Source organism: Loxodonta africana, chromosome 27 (assembly GCF_030014295.1).
Source record: "Loxodonta africana isolate mLoxAfr1 chromosome 27, mLoxAfr1.hap2, whole genome shotgun sequence".
Lineage (NCBI taxonomy): Eukaryota > Metazoa > Chordata > Mammalia > Proboscidea > Elephantidae > Loxodonta > Loxodonta africana.
The window spans coordinates 13,910,067-13,929,842 of NC_087368.1; the positions used below are offsets into that span (position 1 = coordinate 13,910,067).

General features: G+C 45.2%; 2 long non-coding RNA genes across 11 annotated transcripts in view; both read left to right on the forward strand.

Moving 5' to 3' along the window:
* LOC111749237 (uncharacterized) overlaps positions 1–19,776 on the forward strand; it is a 530,861-nt gene that overhangs the window by 374,030 nt on the left and 137,055 nt on the right. The gene's annotated exons all lie outside the window — the stretch shown is intronic.
* LOC135228752 (uncharacterized) overlaps positions 1,421–19,776 on the forward strand; it is a 31,521-nt gene continuing 13,165 nt past the window's right edge. Inside the window, exons 1-2 of the long non-coding RNA XR_010319553.1 lie at positions 1,421–1,537; positions 4,433–4,653. This is a non-coding gene — a long non-coding RNA (uncharacterized LOC135228752). The remainder of the gene's footprint in view (positions 1,538–4,432; positions 4,654–19,776) is intronic.

The following is a 19,776-nucleotide window of genomic DNA, read 5'->3' on the forward strand; positions in this document are numbered from 1 at the left end:
CTCTGCTCCAGGTACGTACTTCCTGTGGCTTATCCCATGTGGTCCTGACAGTAATTCTAGCTGATTGGACCTTTACCACCCTACTTTTCAGGGGAGAAAACTGAGGCTCTTTGTGGTGATGCGACATTCTCCAGATGCAGAACTGGTAGGGGGTAGAATCCCCATTAGGCTGTGAAGGGCTCACCTTTGGAGCAGCTGGTCTAGGACTTGCTGGGTGGTGGCGTAGGTTCTGTAGGCTCCCAGAAAGATTTTGATGTAGGAGATGTCACCCTTTAGGTAGGCGGGCACCAGGAGCTCCACCAGCTTATCCAGTGAGCCTGCCTTGAAGGTTTTCATCACCCAGGCCTCCTCCAGGTCCTCCTCAGAACCACAGACACACTGGAGTGGGACAGAGGAGGGACATACTGTCAGAGTCAGCCACGTGAACCACCAGGAGGGTTGGAGGCCCGGAGCTCAGACCAGGTACTCCATCTCCCTCAGTGACCTGTGGTAGAAGGTGGGACACAAGTGCCTTGAGTAGGAAACAGGACTTGGCTTTCCAAGCAGGATTGGAGGTGGGGGCTGATTACAAACATTAGGGACCTGAAGTGATTTCGTTAACGAAGTAACCATGCTATCTCCCTGAAGGAAGAGCAGTATCCCAGGGAGTCCTCACAAAACACCCCATTCCAGAGATGTGAAAACAGAGGCTTGGTGATATCTGTTGTCTGCTTGAAGTCACCTGGTCAGAGCCCAGAACTGTCTGATACTAGGGCTCCGTGATGTTCCCTCTGTGCTAGGTGAGGCCTGCTCTGTTCTGACTCAGAGGGGAAGGTCTGGTGCAAGCTCACTTCCTCCTGGCTGAAGACAGTGCACAGAGCAGACACACCCAGGAGATAAGGAAGACACAGATTTTTCTTTCCGCACATTAAAGGGGATTTTGAGAACCTGAAGCTGTGGAGCACCCAGATCCAGCCAAGTGTGAGAGCCTGGAGATCCTGGGGTGGGAGAAAGACCCCTACAGAACCGAGGACCTTACCAGATGGCTCAGGGAGGACAAATGTGAATGGTTGGTAAAGGCCTGAGAGGTGGCTCAGCTTCTCAGGGCCAACAGGTGCCTGAGAGCCACCCAGCAGCTCTGTTGGCCACCCTGACAGCAGATTGGCAAAACGGAAAAGAGCCATAACATCTGGACCAGGCTCAATGCAGAGACGGAGCCAGCATCACAAACTGCTGGGCCCCGGGACTGTGACTGCTATTTTGGGCAGGAGTCTGGCTCTAATGATCCTAACTTGAAACGTGTACATCCTTCCCCGCAGCATGCCACTCCTGGGAATCTGTCCTGGGTGGGACAGAGTATGAGAACACATGTAAGCGTTCCTGCAGCTTTGCTGAAAGGGCAGCAGAAGGAATGAGTCCAGGGACAGCAGCAGTGAGAGGCTCAGTCACTGTGGGGACAGGCCTCCCTTCTGGAACATTCTGTATGGAGTCAGGATACAGCCCCTGACCTGAAGGGGTCACGTGATGTATTCCCCAAGATTGGAGGTTATAGAAAAAGGTGAGTCATACACTGATCCCCACCCTTTAGGGTAAAAGAAGCCTGTTAAGTGTGATGATGTATGAAGCTGGGAGAAGGTGGAGAAGGACAGTCCAGCCAGCTGCTGTTGGGACCCTGGGGTTGAAAGTTAAACACTAAAACAGCAGCAACACGCAAAGATGTACGGGCTTACGTGAAGTGAAGACTGTGTGAAAAGCTCGTTTCTCATATTCCTACAAATATGGGAAGAGTGAGTTTTAGCTGGCCAGGGCAGGGAGGGCAGTGGGGCTGGGGGGGGTTGATTCCTTAGGGAGGGGACTGGGACCCTTGAGAGGAAAAGTCCTGAGAGGGACTTGAGGTCTACAGGGTGGTGTTTGGGCCCTTTGCCCCCTCTGGTCATCTCGGATTCCTGACTGGGAGCGGCAATCCCTTCCCACTGCACTCACCCAGCGCCTGTGCCAGCCCTTCCTGGCCCCATCCTTGGGGTAGACCGAGTAGACGATGCCATTCTCCTTCTCCTTGGGGATCTCCTGCGGACAGTTCTGCAGAGACAGTGCCGGCAGCGGCCAGGGAGGCATCAAGAGCCCCTCTGAGCCACCTCCTTCCCTCTCTGCCCCTCAAGCCCTTGTGGTTCCGAGGAGCTCCCAGTTCCCCCATGCTGGGTGGGTTGGACTGTGAGCAGCACCATCCCGCCCTGACCAAGTCCGCGGATAGAAAAATCAACCTCTGCCTATTGCAGCAGGATCTGGCAGAAGCTGGGCTGGCACAGGGTCAGCAGTGGCCCAGGCAATGCCTGCAGCTAGGGCTGCACGTTGACTGCCCCACTCAGGGTGACCTGGATCTCAGAGAAGGCCCAAGTGAGAGTGCTGACTCAGCCTGTGATCCTGACAATCCCTCCCTAAGACCTGGTTTCAGCTGGAACCCCTGGGTAAACTTAAATCCCAGCGTTCTGTGTGATCAGGGGAGTCAGGGCAGGGAAGTGAAAGAGGCCTCCATATTTGCCACCCCAGCCTCTGGTCTCCAAGGCACCCAACCTGATGGACTAGACCAAGCCATGGTCAGACTCAGCCCCATGAACCCAGTATAGTGAGAGGCCGTGGGGGTGGAGCTTCACCTTGCCCTCAATGTGTGCTAGTCCTGAAGCAGCAGCACCATTTTCACATTCCTCATTATCACCCCTCCCCCCCCAAACCTCCCCAGATCACATGGCGCCTCCTTCCCTGACTCCTACCGACCCCTGTCCCAAATGGACCCTGCCCCATCCAAGAATTTTCTGCCTCATCAGTTCTGTCCACATTTCCTCCCGGCCCCCGTTACCAGGGACCCCATGAGGACAAGGGTGGGCATGGCCAGGGGGATGATATGACCTTGGGTAGGGGTGTGGGGCTGCCCAGGTGGGATCGCAGTGGTGGTCTGGCCTGGATTGGCAGCCCTGGGCCACCTTGTGTTACCTTTGGATTGTTTTTGGTGAATGGCTTGAACTTCCGTTGGCGGGGTATGAGACCATGTCTCAGCCTTGGTGAAAGTGTCGAACTCCTGCGTCTCTCAAGCTTTGATACAAGGGAAGATGGGAGACAACAAGAAAACATGTTCCTAGCTTGAGTGTCTCCACTCAAGTGAGCTGGGTAGGGGGCTGGTTACCAGGGTTCCAAGTTCTGTGTACTCTGTCATCAAGGAAGTGAGGTCATGTCCTGGACTCCTGACTTGGGCCTGATGTCAGTTAAGACTTCCCCCAAATCCCCTCTGCACTGCAGAATGCTCGCCTGTCCCCATGCCATCTCCATAACTGTACACAGTGACACCAACACAGCCCTCCCCCCACCCCCAGAGCTTGTGGAAAGCCTGGGTGTAGCCAGGACCCCAGCTCTGAGCATACAGAGCTGGGTTCAGACAAAGCTCATCCCTCTCAATCAGTTTGTGACCCTGGACAAGTCTTTGTGCTTCTCAGAGCCTCCCCAGTCCTCCTACCCAGACAGTAGGGAACAATCTAGTGTATTCTTCCTAGACACCTCATCAGGTGTATGTGAGATAACACCTATAGAACCCGTGGGCTGCCATTACCTGAAGGTAACCAGGGGTGGATTATCTAATAGGCAAGGTAAGCATAGGGCTTACCTGCTTACCAGATCATCTGTAGTGAACATTTTCACCTTTTCATATTTTTTCACCACATCTAGTACTCTGCATCTAGGTGTGGCTGGCATCTATCTCTCCCAACCCCAGAGCACCTTCCTACAGAATCAAAGCCTCTTTTCAAGTATACATTCTCTGATGGGGGGCAGGTGACCGTGAAAGCAAGGTAAACACAGGTCTACTTGTGCTTACTTACTAACCTGTAGTGAATAATTTCACGTGGGTTTTGCTACATCAGAGATGTGGTGTTCACCGTGCTTATGTTGCCTATTGGGTAATCTGTCCATGTAGCTAATGAACAAACTCAGAGTTGGAAGAATTTCAAGCAGGGGCGGGAAGCACCAGGGAGTACATCTCCAAACAGGGCTGGGCTCAGGTGCTGTGAACTTGGGAAAGACGCTTCCACTCTCGGTCTCATTTCCCAGTTTGCACTAGGATGAGGTTGGAACTAAATGAATGTCAGATATCATCACCCTCTGCGTAAAACCTTCCAGTAACTCCCATTATATACAATCTGACCCAGTGTTTCATCTCAGACTAGGGGGTGGGCAACCTGTACAGCAGCTCCCAACAATCCTAACTCCTGGTCTCCACATCCTGTGTGACCACGTCCCCTCACTTTGGATTGGACTCAGGGACTTGTTTCTCAAGAGTGTTGTTGTTAGGTGCCACTGAGTCGATTTCAAGTTATAATGACCCCATTTGAGGCAATGTTTCTTGGCCCTCTTTTATTCTCTGTTTCTCAGTCATCTCTCTGTCATTTATTTCTCTCTCTCCCCCCAGGAAGGAGCTGTGACGTATGACCTGCCCATGGAGAGACTCATGTGACAAAGACCTGATTGGAGGGTCTTGATCAACAGACAGAGAGGAAGTGAGGCCCCCCAGACCAACAGCTTACAGAGTCCTGCTCATAACATGGAAGTAAGTAGGGAGCAGATCCTCCCCGGTCAAGACTCAGTTGAGCCCACAACCACAGGGTCCTGAGAACTTGGGGCAGTCACCAGGTAAGCCATGCCTGGATTTCTGGCCCACAGAGACTGTGTGCTATGTTGTGTCGTGAGTCATTAGTTTTGGGGGTGTTGTTATCACAGAGCAGGAGATAACTCCTCCAGCCTACCAGGTCATGGGTCCTGGACCTGTTCTCCTCCTCCCTGCCTCCTCTCCTCCTCAGTTCCCTCTAGGCATAGTGGCTGCATTTCAACTCCCTCTTTGGAAAAACTCACGTCTGCCTCCCAGTCTCTGTACCAGCTGTGTCATCTCCCTGGCACACAAGAGCAGGGCTGGTCCCTCCTGTCATTCTGGTCACACAAAAAAGTCACCGGAATGAGGCCTTTTGGAGCATGCCCCAGTCTTATCTCACAGCACCCTACATTATCTTCTTTATAAAATATACTCTTTTCTTTGCATGTATTTGTTTCCATTCTTTTATCGATCTTCATGTCTCCTGGGGACAGGGACCACATGAGTCGTTTTCAGAACCAGCTCCTGGACCACCTGCTGATATCGATCCCACCCCTGCACTAACACTGGAGCTCCATAGTGCACCATGTGTTCCGTCACCAACATCAGATGGACAGGGAGCTGGAGGGGTAGATTTCAATCCTGGGCCACCTCCAGAAATGGCTCCCCAGACCATTTGCTGATACCGATCCTGCTCCTGCTAAACATCAAAGCACTATAGAGCACCAGGTCCTCCTATCCCACCTTCACCTGTTTGGGGTGAGCAGGATAGGCGGGGAGGGGCGGGATGGGGGTAGTCTGGGGTTCACCCCCGCCAGGGAGCCCTGCTTCTGAGGTAGTCGCAGACCCAGGCTCAGCTACACCTCTTGGTGCCTTGGTTTCCCTCTTGTAACTTCTTACACACCTCTACATCCTCCCCACCGTGGAGATGGGGCCCCTGGAGGGAGTTGCCCATCTGGCAGCCTTGCCTCTGCCTTTGTTTCCCACCCAGAGGGATGCTGGCAGGTAAAGAGTGCTAGTGGTGAGGTGGGGGCGATCTAGATGCTAGATCTGGGCTGCGGCCCATCAGCAAGTAGTTTTAATACAGCGAGAAAATGAAGGAAAAAAATGCAGGGTCACATTAAAGTAGCCAAGGCCTTGGGACTCGAACCTCTGAAGCCTTGGGATGCGCACTAATCCCGTGGCTGTGAGCGAAGCTGAATTGCAAGCGCAGCTGTGCAGAAGTGCTCTCTGCCCCGGTGCAGGCGGGGTGGGGGCGGCGTGACCGGGGGACTGAGCCCAAGTGCTGCCCAGAGAAGCTTCTCTGCCCGCTGGACCTGCAGGCGAGTCCTCAGCCCAGATTCACAACAGCTGGGCGCTCTGAGTGGGCTGAAGGAACCCAGAGATTGGTTAAAGGGCAAAAACTGTTCTAAGCAGTTGGGCACTGGCGGAGCAGGTCTAAATGAGACTCTTAACTGATGACTGGTAAATTGTGAGGAAGGAAATGCGTGCAGTGAACCGCAGACCAGATGAGCACACTGAGATTCTTGTTCAAGAAGACAGATTTTTTTTGGGGGGGGGGAGTGGGTGGGGAGTTGCTGTAAACTGAGGCTTTTCTGGGGCTGTTCAAGAGGGAAATTAGTTATTTTCTGCATGTTACTGGGCTGTAGTGAGAGGAAGGCAGCGTCTAAATTAAGCCTCTTCAGACTTCTTCAGTTCTTTGAAAAGTGTGTGTTTGAAGAAGACCATTTGGCTGACAGAAGAGGGATGTGTGGGAGGGAATATCTCTTGTAAACCATGGTTTGAAAAGGGGAGGTGTGTGCAGGAGTTTAAGAGCAGATTAAAACTGCGAGGTATCCCCTACCTCTCTGCTCCATTTCCCCAGACCTGCAATAGCATCCTTACAGTGAAACATCAGAAGTCCCTTCAGCTTTCCAGTGGTTAACTGGTATTAATTTTCCTGTATTCTGGAGTTTCAGTGTTATCCACTTAGAACTTATTCTGGCATAAGATTGACAAAGATCTTTATTTACCTGATTCCTTGGAGACATCCTGATACCTCTTCAAAGCCCTTTTTTTCCTCTTCTCCCTACAGATTTGTTTCTTTAGGAAATAGTACGATTTTCAGACAAGTAAGACGTACTCCAGAGATGGATTATCCAATGAGCAAGGTACACATGGGTTTACTTGTGCCCACGTACTAGTTTATAGTCAAAACTCTGCCTGGTTTTCACCACATCAAAGATGTGATAAAACCCCCGTGAAATTGTACACTACTGATTAGGAAGTGAACACAGTTAAGCCTGTTGCACACCTTGCTTACTGTAATCCCGTGAGTACCTTGCTTACTGATTAATCTGCCCCTGCATTGTGGCAAAATGTCTATACTTGATGGGAAATCAATTAGCTTGGCAAGTTAAAAAAAAAATTGAACAGGGAGCACCTACATTTGTTAGGGAGGTGAGAATTCTGAGGTGAATGAAAGTAAAGGAAGTTGCTGCGAAGCCCAAGCTTGCTGGGAACATAAGAGCTGTCCCTAGTGAAGTGAAATATAGGTTGTCGGCTAATAGTTTGGAACACAAAGCTGATTATCGGGAATGAATTAAAATTTTGCCTAAAATTTTTAAATTGGTATTAGTGATGCTGGGGGAAGGAATTCTGAAGGTTGAGAGAGGTGGTATAACTACAAAAAGTATATGCTTTTAGGTCTAAAGAAAAAAAAAATGTCATTTTTGTCAAGCAGGGCATCCGTGGATTACGAATGAGTTCTGTTCCTAAATCTGTCTTTGAGCTGAATTTGTACATAAGTCGGAACAGTTAGGCACGGGTTGTATCTAATGTCAGTTAATCAAATGTTTCTCTCAGCATGTAGTGTTCCTTTTCTATACATAAAGAATCATTTCCAGCTACACTAAAGTATCTCTAACATGATAATACGGTAATAATAACAGTGGTTTAACGTGCTTCCTGAAGTAGTGCCAGTTTATTACTACAAACCATTGTATATACCTCAAATTTTTAAAATAAATATGCTTTACGGGGATTGGTTTGTAACTATAGATTGCACGTTAGTACGACGTTTGTAACTGGGGACTGCCTGTGAGAACTACACAGAGGGCGTGCAGTTCTTCCGTTCAGCCTGTGGAAGGGGCTGTGGAAAGGTTGAAAAAGACTAATCAGGTTAAGGAAGGGAAAGCAGGAAGATCTGCAGGCTGAGTGCATCTTGAGGGACACGACATGTACCAGTGACCTATAGCACAAGGGTTTACTCTCTGAATCAATGAAAGCTCACTTGTGTTACTTTCAAAACAACAACAAAATCATTTCCTTTCTGTCCTTTCTGTCCCTTGGGTTAGACATGGGGGGGATGGAGAGCGAGTGAAAGAGATTAGAGTCCGACCTGCCTGCCTAAGCATTAGTGTCCTTTGAGAAGGAACTGTGTCACATTGTGTACAGGTAAGAGCCTTCACATTGAGAGGGGTCTGAGCACCTTCCTTAGGTTGTGAGATAGAGCTAGACAGCAGAGCCTCAGGTCGGGGCCGGGAGTGCTATTATCTGATACTGAAGCAGTGGGGGAAACAGAGCCAGGAAATGCTGAATTCAGTGAGACTCTTGCATTTGGAACATTGAGGAGGCATTTCCAGGCAGAAGTGCCTCATTGTTGGCTAGCCTGGCTTTGCTTTACGTGGCTTCCAGACGACCTGCGAGTCACAATGGAGGCTCCTGTGGAGGTTACACATCTCAGGTGGTAGCTTATGCTTATAATGTGGCCTAGAAAAGAAAGGCTCCCAAAGACAGAAATCTAGGCCACCATTCCTGTCTCCCTTAGGCTTCCAGAAAGCAGATTGTGCCCTCCCTACCAGCAGGTGGCACTGCTGTCTCTGGGAATTCCTGGAGGAGATGAAATAATGGAGCTGGCAAACCAGCAGTGTGGAGCCTCTAGTCTAGAAGATCTTGAAAGGCTTTGTGAGATCTCAGTCAAAGAGAAGCACAAAGAAAATAGTTGTGAAAGGTTGGAATAATGGATGTTGTTTCTATAAGGTTGGAATAATGGGTGTTGTGGGGACTGAGGGATAGTTGTGGTCACTTTGCTGGTTTTGTGTGTGTGTGTGTGTGTGTGTGTGTGTGTGTGTGTGTGTGTGTAGTGGGGGAGAAGGCAGGATGTAACCTAACAATTAAGCATCATAATACAAGTTTTGAAAGCACTTTGTGTAAATTGGTTAATCGCATCTGAAGTTGAAATCATGAGTCAATCAAAATGCCCAATAACTTCATAACTCCTAATTCTTTGCATGTAAAGCTAGTCTACACACACGGCTGGGATTCTGGAAATACACATGTGACTTTTAAACCTGAACAATATCCAGTAATTACATGCCCTGAAGGAAGGGGTGAGAGTATTAGTAAAAATACTGTTGGTTAGTTAGTCACTATCCTTCAGGGCTGGCACAGAAGGCAGATCAAAGTTATTCTGAAATCAGTTTCTTCTAAAACTTGAAACTTCCTAATAAGTGTGGATTTTCCTAAATTCTGTCCTGTTGAGATTGTGTTCACAACCCAAAGCTTGAACATTGGTTTTACTGACCTTACCAGCCAGGGTTCATTCAGTCATCCATTCTCTCTTTGGAAATAACTAGATGGCCGTCCGTTGGGTTGAATTTTGTAGACATGATGTTTGAGGGAGATGGGTGCTGTCGCCAGTGATGGGGAGGTTACAGTGTATAATGAGGCCCTCAGCTTTGACCCTGATCCAGGTAGAGGACACTGCCTTTGGTGCCAGTACCCCAGCCACCTGCTTCCTCTTGCAGTTCGTATTCTGTGCTCAGCTTATTCGAGGTTTATTTCTGTCTCTCTTCAAATGAACTGATGAGCTTGTTTTTACTACTGATGACGAATCCTAAAATTCTGCTGGTGCTAGCTCAACATTATTAGTCATTAGGGAGATGCAAACGAAAACCATAATGCCATACCACCTCACCCCCTCTAGAACGGCTCTAATAAAAAAAGAGGAAGATCAGAGGTGTTGGCAAGGATGTGGAGAAATTGGAACCCTCGCTCATTGCTGGTGGGAATGCAAAATGCCACAGTCGCTGTGGAAAACAGTTTGGTGGTTCCTCAAAAAAGTTAAACATAGAACTATGACGTGAACCAGCAGGTTCCAATCCGAAGTGTATGGCCCAAAGTATTGACAGCAGGGATACAAACAGCAACCTGTATACCAGTGTTCATTGCAGCACAATTCACAATAACCAGAAGGTAAAAATAAGGGAAATGTCCATCAAGAGATGAATGGATAAAGAAAATGTGGAATATACATAACAACGGGCTATTACTCAGCCATCAAAAGAAGTGAAATCCTGATTCATGCTCTGACGTGGATGAACCTGGAAAACATCATGCTGCGCAAATAAGTCAGTCACAGAAAGATGTTGTATGATCCCTCTTACATGAAATAGGCAGATTTGTATAGAGACCAGAGCTTATTAGTGGTTGGCAGGGGTGGGAGGGAGGAGAAAGGGGGAAGTCAGTGCTTAGGGGCCACTGAGTTTCTGTTAATGGTGGTGGAATAATTTGGAAAAGGATGGTGGTAATGGTAGTACAACATGTTGAATGTAATCAGTGTAAATGAATTGTACATGTAAAAGCTGTTGGGGGAGAAAACCCTGCTAGTACTACATAGCAGTAGTCACAACAGCTTGTTAACATTGCCTCTTTTTTATATATATATAATTTTTATTGTGCTTTAAGTGAAAGTTTACAACTCAAGTAAGTCTCTCACACAAAAACTTATATACACCTTGCTACATACTCCCAATTACTCTGCGCCTAATGAGACGGCCCGCTCCCTCCCTCCAGTCTTCTCTTTTCATGTCCATTTCGCCCGCTTCTAACCCCGTCTACCCTCTCATCTCCCCTCCAGGCAGGAAATGCCAAGAAGCTCACTCCTCACCAGCATCTGTCTCCAACCCATTGTCCAGTCCAATCCATGTCTGAAGAGTTGGCTTCAGGAATGGTTCCTGTCCTGGGCCTACAGAAGGTCTGGGGGCCGTGACCACCAGGACCCTTCTAATCTCAGTCAGATCATTAAGTCTGGTCTTTTTATGAGAATTTGGCGTCTGCATCCCACTGGTCTCCTACTCCGTCAGGGGTTCTCTGTTGTGTTCCCTGTCAGGGCAGTCATCGGTTGTAGCCAGTACCATCTAGTTCTTCTGGTCTCAGGCTGATGTAGTCTCTGGTTCATGTAGCCCTTTCTGTCTCTTGGGCTCATAATTACCTTGTGTCCTTGTTGTTCTTCATTCCACTTTGATCCAGGTGGGTTGAGACTCATTGATGCATCTTAGATGGCTGCTTGCTAATGTTTAAGACCCCAGACGCCACTCTTCAAAGTAGGATGCAGAATGTTTTCTTGATAGATTTTATTATGCCAATTGACTTAGATGTCTCCTGAAACCATGGTCCCCAAAACCGTGCCCCTGCTACGCTGGCCTTCCAAGCATTCATTTTATTCAGGCAACTTGTTTGTTTTTGGTTTAGTCCAGGTGTAGTGACCTCTGCTGTATTGTGTGTTGTCTTTTCCTTCACCTAAAGTAGTTCATATCTACTAAATAATTAGTGAATACCCCTCTTCTACCCGCCTCCCCCCTCTTGTAACCACAAAAGAATGTTTTCTTCTCAGTTTAAACTATTTCTCAAGTTCTCATAACAGTGGTCTTACGTACTATTTGTCCTTTTGGAACTGCCTAATTTCACTCCGCATAATGCCTTCCAGTTCTTCCATGTTATGAAATGTTTCACAGATTTCTCACTGTTCTTTATCCATGTGTAGCATTCCATTGTATGAATATACCATAATTTATTTATCTATTCATCCATTTATGGGCACCTTGGTTGCTTCCATCTTTTTGCTATTGTAAATTGGTGTAGTAAACATGGGTGTGCATATATCTGTTCGTGGAAAGGCTCTTATTTCTCTAGGGTACATTCCGAGGAATGGGATTGCTGGATCATATGGTAGTTCTTTTTCTAGCTTTTGAAAAAGTGCCAAATTGATTTCCAAAGCGGTTGTACCATTTTACCTTCCTACCAGCAGTGTAGAAGTGTTCCAGTCTCTCCACATTCTCTCCAACATTTATTTTTTTGTGTTTTTTGGATTAATGCCAGCCTTGTTGGAGTGAGATGAAATCTCTTTGTAGTTTCTTTCTTTTAACATTTATTGAGCTTCAAGTGAACGTTTACAAATCAAGTCAGTGTGTCACATATAAGTTTATATACACCTTACTCCATACCACCACTTGCTCTCCCCCTAATGAGTCAGCCCTTCCAGTCTCTCCTTCCGTGACAATTTTGCCAGCTTCCAACTCCCTCTCTCCTCCCATCCCACCTCCAGACAGGAGATGCCAACACAGTCTCAAGTGTCCACCTGATACAAATAGCTCACTCTTCATCAGCATCTCTCTCCTACCCACTGTCCAGTCCCTTCCATGTCTGATGAGTTGTCTTCGGGAATGGTTCCTGTCCTGTGCCAACAGAAGGTTTGGGGACCATGACCGCCGGGATTCCTCTAGGCTCACTCAGACCATTAAGTATGGTCTTTTTGTGAGAATTTGGGGTCTGCATCCCACTGATCTCCTGCTCCCTCAGGGGTTCTCTGTTGTGCTCCCTGTTAGGACAGTCATCGATTGTGGCCGGGCACCATCTAGTTCTTCTGGTCTCAGGATGATGTAAGTCTCTGGTTCATGTGGCCCTTTCTGTCTCTTGGGCTCATAGTTGTCGTGTGACCTTGGTGTTCCTCATTCTCCTTTGATCCAGGTGGGTTGAGACCAATTGATGCATCTTAGATGGCCGCTTGTTAGCATTTAAGACCCCAGACGCCACATTTCAAAGTGGGATGCAGAATGTTTTCCTAATAGATTTATTTTGCCAATTGACTTAGAGGTCCCCTTAAACCATGGTCCCCAAACCTCTGCCCTTCCTCCGCTGACCTTTGAAGCATTCATTTTATCCTGGAAACTTCTTTGCTTTTGGTCCAGTCCAGTTGAGCTGACATTCCATGTATTGAGTATTGTCCTTCCCTTCACCTAAAGTAGTTCTTATCTACTAACTAATCAGTAAAAAACCCTCTCCCACCTTCCCTCCTTCCCCCCCTCATAACCACAAAAGTATGTGTCCTTCTCAGTTTATACTATTTCTCAAGATCTTATAATAATGGTCTTATAGAATATTTGTCCTTTTGCCTCTGACTAATTTCACTCAGCATGATGCCTTCGAGGTTCCTCCATGTTATGAAATGTTTCACAGATTCGTCACTGTTCTTTATCGATGCGTAGTATTCCATTGTATGAATATACCACAATTTACTTAACCATTCATCCGTTGATGGACACCTTGGTTGCTTCCAGCTTTTTGCTATTCTAAACAGAGCTGCAATAAACATGGGTGTGCTTATATCTGTTTGTGTGAAGGCTCTTATTTCTTTAGGGTATATTCCGAGGAGTGGGATTTCCGGGTTGTATGGTAGTTCTATTTCTAACTTTTTAAGATAACACCAGATAGATTTCCAAAGTGGTTGTACCATTTTACATTCCCACCAGCAGTGTATAAGAGTTCCAATCTCTCCCCAGCCTCTCCAGCATTTATTATGTTGTGTCTTTTGGATTAATTCCAGCCTTGTTGGAGTGAGATGGACTCTCATTGTAGTTTGAATTTGCATTTCTGTAATGGCTAATGATCGAGAGCATTTTCTCATGTATCTGTTAGCTGCCTGAATATCATCTTTAGTGAAGTGTGTGTTCATATCCTTTGCCCACTTCTTCATTGGGTTGTTTGTCTTTTTGTGGTTGAGTTTTGACAGAATCATGTAGATTTTAGAGATCAGGCGCTGGTCTGAGATGTCATAGCTGAAAATTCTTTCCCAGTCTGTAGGTGGTCTTTTTACTCTTTTGGTGAAGTCTTTAGATGAGCATAGGTGTTTGATTTTTAGGAGCTCCCAGTTATCTGGTTTCTCTTCATCATTTTTGGTAATGTTTTGTATTGTTTTCATGCCTTGTTTTAGGGCTCCTAACGTCCCTATTTTTTCGTACATGATCTTCATCGTTTTACTCTTTATGTTTAGGTCTTTGATCCACTTGGAGTTAGTTTTTGTGCATGGTGTGAGGTATGGGTCCTGTTTCATTTTTTTGCAAATGGATATCCAGTTATGCCAGCACCATTTGTTAAAAAGACTATCTTTTCCCCAATTAACTGACACTGGGCCTTTGTCAAATATCAGCTGCTCATATGTGGATGGATTTATATCTGGGTTCTCAATTCTGTCCCATTGGTCTATGTAACTGTTCTTGTACCAGTACCAGGCTGTTTTGACTACTGTGGATGTATAATAGGTTCTGAAATCAGGTAGAGTGAGGCCTCTCACTTTCTTCTTCTTTTTCAGTAATGCTTTGCTTATCCGAGGCTTCTTTCCCTTCCATATGAAGTTGGTGATTTATTTCTCCATCACATTAAGAAATGTCACTGGAATTTGGATCGGAAGTGCATTGTATGTATAGATGGCTTTTGGTAGAATAGACATTTTTACTATGTTAAGTTTTCCTACCCATGAGCAGGGCATGTTTTTCCACTTAATTAGGCCCTTTTTAGTTTCTTGTACTAGTACTTTGTAGTTTTCTTTGTATAGGTCTTTTACATCTTTGGTAAGATTTATTCCTAAGTATTTTATCTTCTTGGGGGCTACTGTGAATGGTATTGATTTGGTGATTTCCTCTTCGATGTTCTTTTTGTTGATGTAGAGGAATCCAAGTGGTTTTTGTATGTTTATCTTATAACCTGAGACTCTGCCAAACTCTTCTATTAGATTCAGTATTTTTCTGGAGGATTCCTTAGGGTTTTCTGTGTATAAGATCATGTCATCTGCAAATAGAGATAATTTGACTTCCTCCTTGCCAATCCGGATGCCCTTTATTTCTTTGTCTAGCCCAATTGCTTTGGCTAGGACCTCTAGCACAACGCTGAATAAGAGCGGTGATAAAGGGCATCCTTGTCTGGTTCCCGTTCTCAAGGGAAATGCTTTCAGGCTTTCTCCATTTAGAGTGATGTTGGCTGTTGGCTTTGTATAAAAAAATAGATGCCCTTTATTATGTTGAGGAATTTTCTTTCAATTCCTATTTTGGTGAGAGTTTTTATCATGAATGGGTATTGGACTTTGTGAAATGCCTTTTCTGCATCAATTGATGAGATCATGTGGTTTTTGTCCTTTGTTTTATTTATATGGTGGATTACATTAAAGGTTTTTCTAATATTAAGCAGCCCTGGTATAAATCCCACTTGGTCGTGGTGGGTTATTTTTTTGATATGTTGTTGAATTGTATTGGCTAGAATTTTGCTGAGGATTTTTGCATCTATGTTCATGAGGGATATAGGTCTGTAATTTTCTTTTTTTGTGATGTGTTTGTTTACCTGGTTTTGGTATCAGGGAAATGGTGGCTTCATAGAATGAGTTAGGTAGTATTCCGTCATTTTCTATGCTTTGAAATACCTTTAGTAGTAGTGGTAACTCTTCTCTGAAAGTTTGGTAGAACTCTGCAGTAAAGCCATCCGGGCCAGGGTTTTTCTTTTTTTGGGAGTTTTTGGATTACCGTTTCAATCTCTTTTTTTGTTGTGGGTCTATTTAGTTGTTCTACTTCTGATTGTGTTAGTTTAGGTAGGTAGTGTTTTTCCAGGAATTCGTCCATTTCTTCTAGGTTTGCAAATTTGTTAGAGTACAGTTTTTCATAATAATCTGATATGATGCTTTTAATTTCATTTGGGTCTGTTGTGATGTGGCCCCTCTCATTTCTTATTCGGGTTATTTGTTTCCTTTCCTGTATTTCTTTAGTCAGTCTGGCCAATGGTTTATCAATTTTGTCAATTTTTTCAAAGCACCAGCTTTTGTTTTTGTTAATTCTTTCAATTGTTTTTCTGTTCTCTAATTCATTTAGTTCAGCTCTAATTTTTATTATTTGTTTTCTTCTGGTGCCTGATGGATTCTTTTGTTGCTCACTTTCTATTTGTTCAAGTTGTAGGGACAGTTCTCTGATTTTGGCTCTTTCTTCCTTTTGTATGTGTGCATTTATCGATATAAATTGGCCTCTGAGCACCGCTTTTGCTGTTTCCCAGAGGTTTTGATAGGAAGTGTTTTCATTCTCGTTGCATTCTATGAATTTCCTTGTTCCCTCCTTAATGTCTTCTATAACCCAGTCTTTTTTCAGGAGGGTAGTGTTCAGTTTCCAAGAATTTGATTTCTTTTCCCAAATTTTTCTGTTATTGATTTCCACTTTTATGGCCTTGTGGTCTGAGAAGATGCTTTGTAATATTTTGATGTTTTGGATTCTGCAAAGGTTTGTTTTATGACCTAATATGTGGTCTATTCTAGAGGATATTCCATGTGTGTTAGAAAAAAAAGTATACTTTGCAGCAGTTGAGTGGAGAGTTCTGTAGAAGTCAATGAGGTCAAGTTGGGTGATTGTAGTAATTAGGTCTTCCGTGTCTCTTTTGAGCTTCTTACTGGATGTCCTGTCCTTCCCCGAAAGTGGTGTGTTGAAGTCTCCTACTATAATTGTGGAGGTGTCTATCTCACTTTTCAGTTCTGTTAATATTTGTTTTATGTATCTTGCAGCCCTGTCATTGGGTGCATAAATATTTAATATGGTTATATCTTCCTGATCAATTGTCCCTTTTATCATTATGTAGTGTCCTTCTCTATCCTTTGTGGTGGATTTAAGTTTAAAGTCTATTTTGACAGAAATTAATATTGCTACTCCTGCTCTATTTGCTTATTGTTTCCTTGATATATTTTATTCCATCGTTTGAGTTTTAGTTTGTTTGTGTCTCTAAGTCTAAGGTGTGTTTCTTGTAGGCAGCAGATAGACGGATCGTGTTCCTTTATCCAGTCTGACACTCTCTGTCTCTTTATTGGTGCATTTAGTCATTTACCTTCAGCGTAATTATAGATAAGTATGTGTTTAGAGTTGTCATTTTCATGCCTTTTTATGTGTGTTGTTGACAGTTTCGTTTTTCCACTTACTTTTTTGTGCTGAGACGTTTTTCTTTGTAAATTGCGTGTTCCTCATTTTCATAGTATTTGACTTTATGTTTGTTGAGTCGTTACGTGTTTCTTGGTTTTTATTTTGAGTTATGGAGTTGTTATACCTCTTTGTGGTTACCTTAATATTTACCCCTTTTTTTCTAAGTAAAAACCTAACTTGTATTGTCCTATATCGCTTTTTCTCCCTCTGCATATGGCAGTTCTTTGCCACCTGTATTTAATCCCTCTTCTTGATTATTGTGATCTTTTACATATTGACTTCAATGATTCCCTGTTTTGAGCATTTTTTTTTAATTAGCCTTAATTTGTTTTTGTGATTTCCCTATTTGGGTTGATATCAGGATGTTCTGTTCTGTGACCTTGTGTTGTGCTGGTATCTGATATTATTGGTTTTCTGACCAAACAATTTCTTTTAGTATTTCTTGTAGCTTTGGTTTGGTTTTTGCCAATTCTCTAAGCTTGTGTTTATTTGTAAATATCTTAATTTCGCCTTCATATTTCAGAGAGAGTTTTGCTGGATATATGATCCTTGGCTGACAGTTTTTCTCCTTCAGTGCTCTGTATATGTCATCCCATTGCCTTCTTGCCTGCATGGTTTCTTCTGAGTAGTCTGAGCTTATTCGTATTGATTCTCTCTTATTGGAGACCTTTCTTTTATTCCTGGCTGCTTTTAAAATTTTCTCTTTATCTTTGGTTTTGGCAAGTTTAATGATAATATGTCTTGGTGTTTTTCTTTTTGGATCAATCTTAAATGGGGTTCGATGAGCATCTTGGATAGATATCCTTTCATCTTTCATGATGTCAGGGAAGTTTTCTGTCAGCATATCTTCAACTATTTTCTCTGTGTTTTCTGTTGTCCCTCCCTGTTCTGGGACTCCAATCACACACAAGTTATCCTTCTTGATAGAGTCCCACATGATTCTTAGGGTTTCTTCATTTTTTTTAAATTCTTTTATCTGATTTTTTTTCAGCTATATTGGTGTTAATTCCCTGGTCCTCCAGATTTCCCAGTCTGCATTCTAATTGCTCGAGTCTGCTCCTCTGACTTCCTGTTGCGTTGTCTAATTCTGTAATTTTATTCTTAATCTTTTGGATTTCTGAATGCTGTGTCTCTATGGATTCTTGCAACTTATTAATTTTTCCACTATGTTCTTGAATAATCTTTTTGAGTTCTTCAACAGTTTTATCAGTGTGTTCCTTGGCTTTTTCTGCAGTTTGCCTTATTTCATTTCAGATGTCTTGAAGCATTCTGTAAATTAGTTTTTTATATTCTGTATCTGATAATTCCAGGATTGTATCTTCATTTGGAAAGATTTTGATTCTTTAGTTTGGGGGGTTGTAGAAGCAGTCATGGTCTGCTTCTTTATGTGGTTTGATATCGAGTGCTGTCTCCAAGCCATCACTAAGATATTGTAGTGATTAATTCTGTATTTACTCACTGAGTTTTATCTTGTTTTGTTTTCTTTCAGTATACGTGGATGGGCTACTAGATTGCGCTGTCTTGATTGTTGTAGTCCTTGACTTACTTATGACCTATTACCAGCTGGTTTGGGCTGTTACCAGATATACATGCCTGAGTCCGTTCACCATTCTTGAGTAGAATCTGATTTTGGGTCATCAAGTGTGTGATGCACACTGTCACCTATTCACCTTGAGAAGTAGTGGTGATAGTTGTGTGCACCAGAATCTAGTAGCAGCTGGGGTTCATACTCCGGGGGGGGGCAGGATGCTGACAGGCTTCCCCCAAGTGCCAGTGAGGTAGGCGTGTCTCTATTCCTAAAGCACCTTGGTGGGTGGGCTCTGCAGCTGTACCTTAGGCCCCCAATGCAAGTACCTCTACAGATTTGTAGGTGTCACCCTCCTTAGACCCCTAAGGCAGGAGGCTAGGTGGTCTGGGGGAAGCTTCAGTCCTCAGTTCCCTGTTGTGGGTCAGTGAGGGCTCTGTTGAATAGGCAGAGATATCAGACCTGGGAAACTTGTCTTTCCAGTAAATCCGCTAAAACAAATGCAGTCAGATCCCTATCAGAAATGCCTTTGCATTGTAATAGCCACCTTTTTCCCTGTAGGGATGAAAGCCCCAGACTGTGGATTACATATGCTTGGCTGGAGCTGGTTCTGTGTTTTTAGTCCAATTAGGGAAGGATTTTTGTCCCTGGGTTTTTTGTGGTTGCTTCTCTCAGGCCAGAAGAATGGGTTAGGAAAAGACCAATAAAAGGAAAAGAAAAACTGCTGAGCAGTTCTCCCTCTGACTCAGGAAATTCCAATGTTAATGAAGTTGCCTGGGAAGGGGAGGGGAGGGTTCAGAAAAACAGGAGAGAGTAGCACCCCGTAATATAGACAAAGTTACTTATCTTGCTTGGGATGGCTGTTTTATCTGAGATTCCTGAGGGGCGCGTCGCCTGTGCACACTGGCTGGGTAGAGATTGCTCCCAAGGGTCAGGCCCGCGGCCCCTGCTTGCGCTGTCTCAAAAGCCAGGGTCAGTTCCTCTGCTGTCAGTCCAAAGCCCAGCGTCAAGGTTCCCCAGCTGGGATGCTGCACTCCTGGCTCCAAAAACAGTCACTGCCTCCTGGTGACTTCTCCTCGCACCAGCCGCATCGCCGCACCATCCGCGCGGACCGTCACAGGATGTCGAGCTCAGCTCCCCTGTGCCCAGTCCAAAGCCCGGCGCCAAGGTTCCCTGGCTGGGACGCTGCACTCCCGGCTCCAATACCAGTCACTGCCTCCTGGCGACTTCTCCTCCCACCAGCTGCGTCACCGCGCCGCCTACGTGGACTGGCTGGGCCCCCTCCCGAGGTCAGTTCAGAGGGCTGGGGCTGCGCCCTGTGTTTGCACCGTCACAGGGTGCAGTGCTCAGCTCCCCTGCACGCGGTCAAAAACCCCGCGCCAAGGTTCCTCGGCTGGGACGCTGGCTCCAGGCTCTGAGAACAGTTGCTGCTTCCCCGTAGGTGTTCGTTCTGGGTCTCTGTCACTCAGGTCAACTCTTTAAATCTTTGTTTGTTGGTCAGGGTTCGTAGATTGTCGTGTATGTGATCGATTCACTTGTTTTTCCGAGTCTTTGTTGCAAGGGGATCTGAGGTAGCGTGTACCTAGTCAGCCATCTTGGCCCCC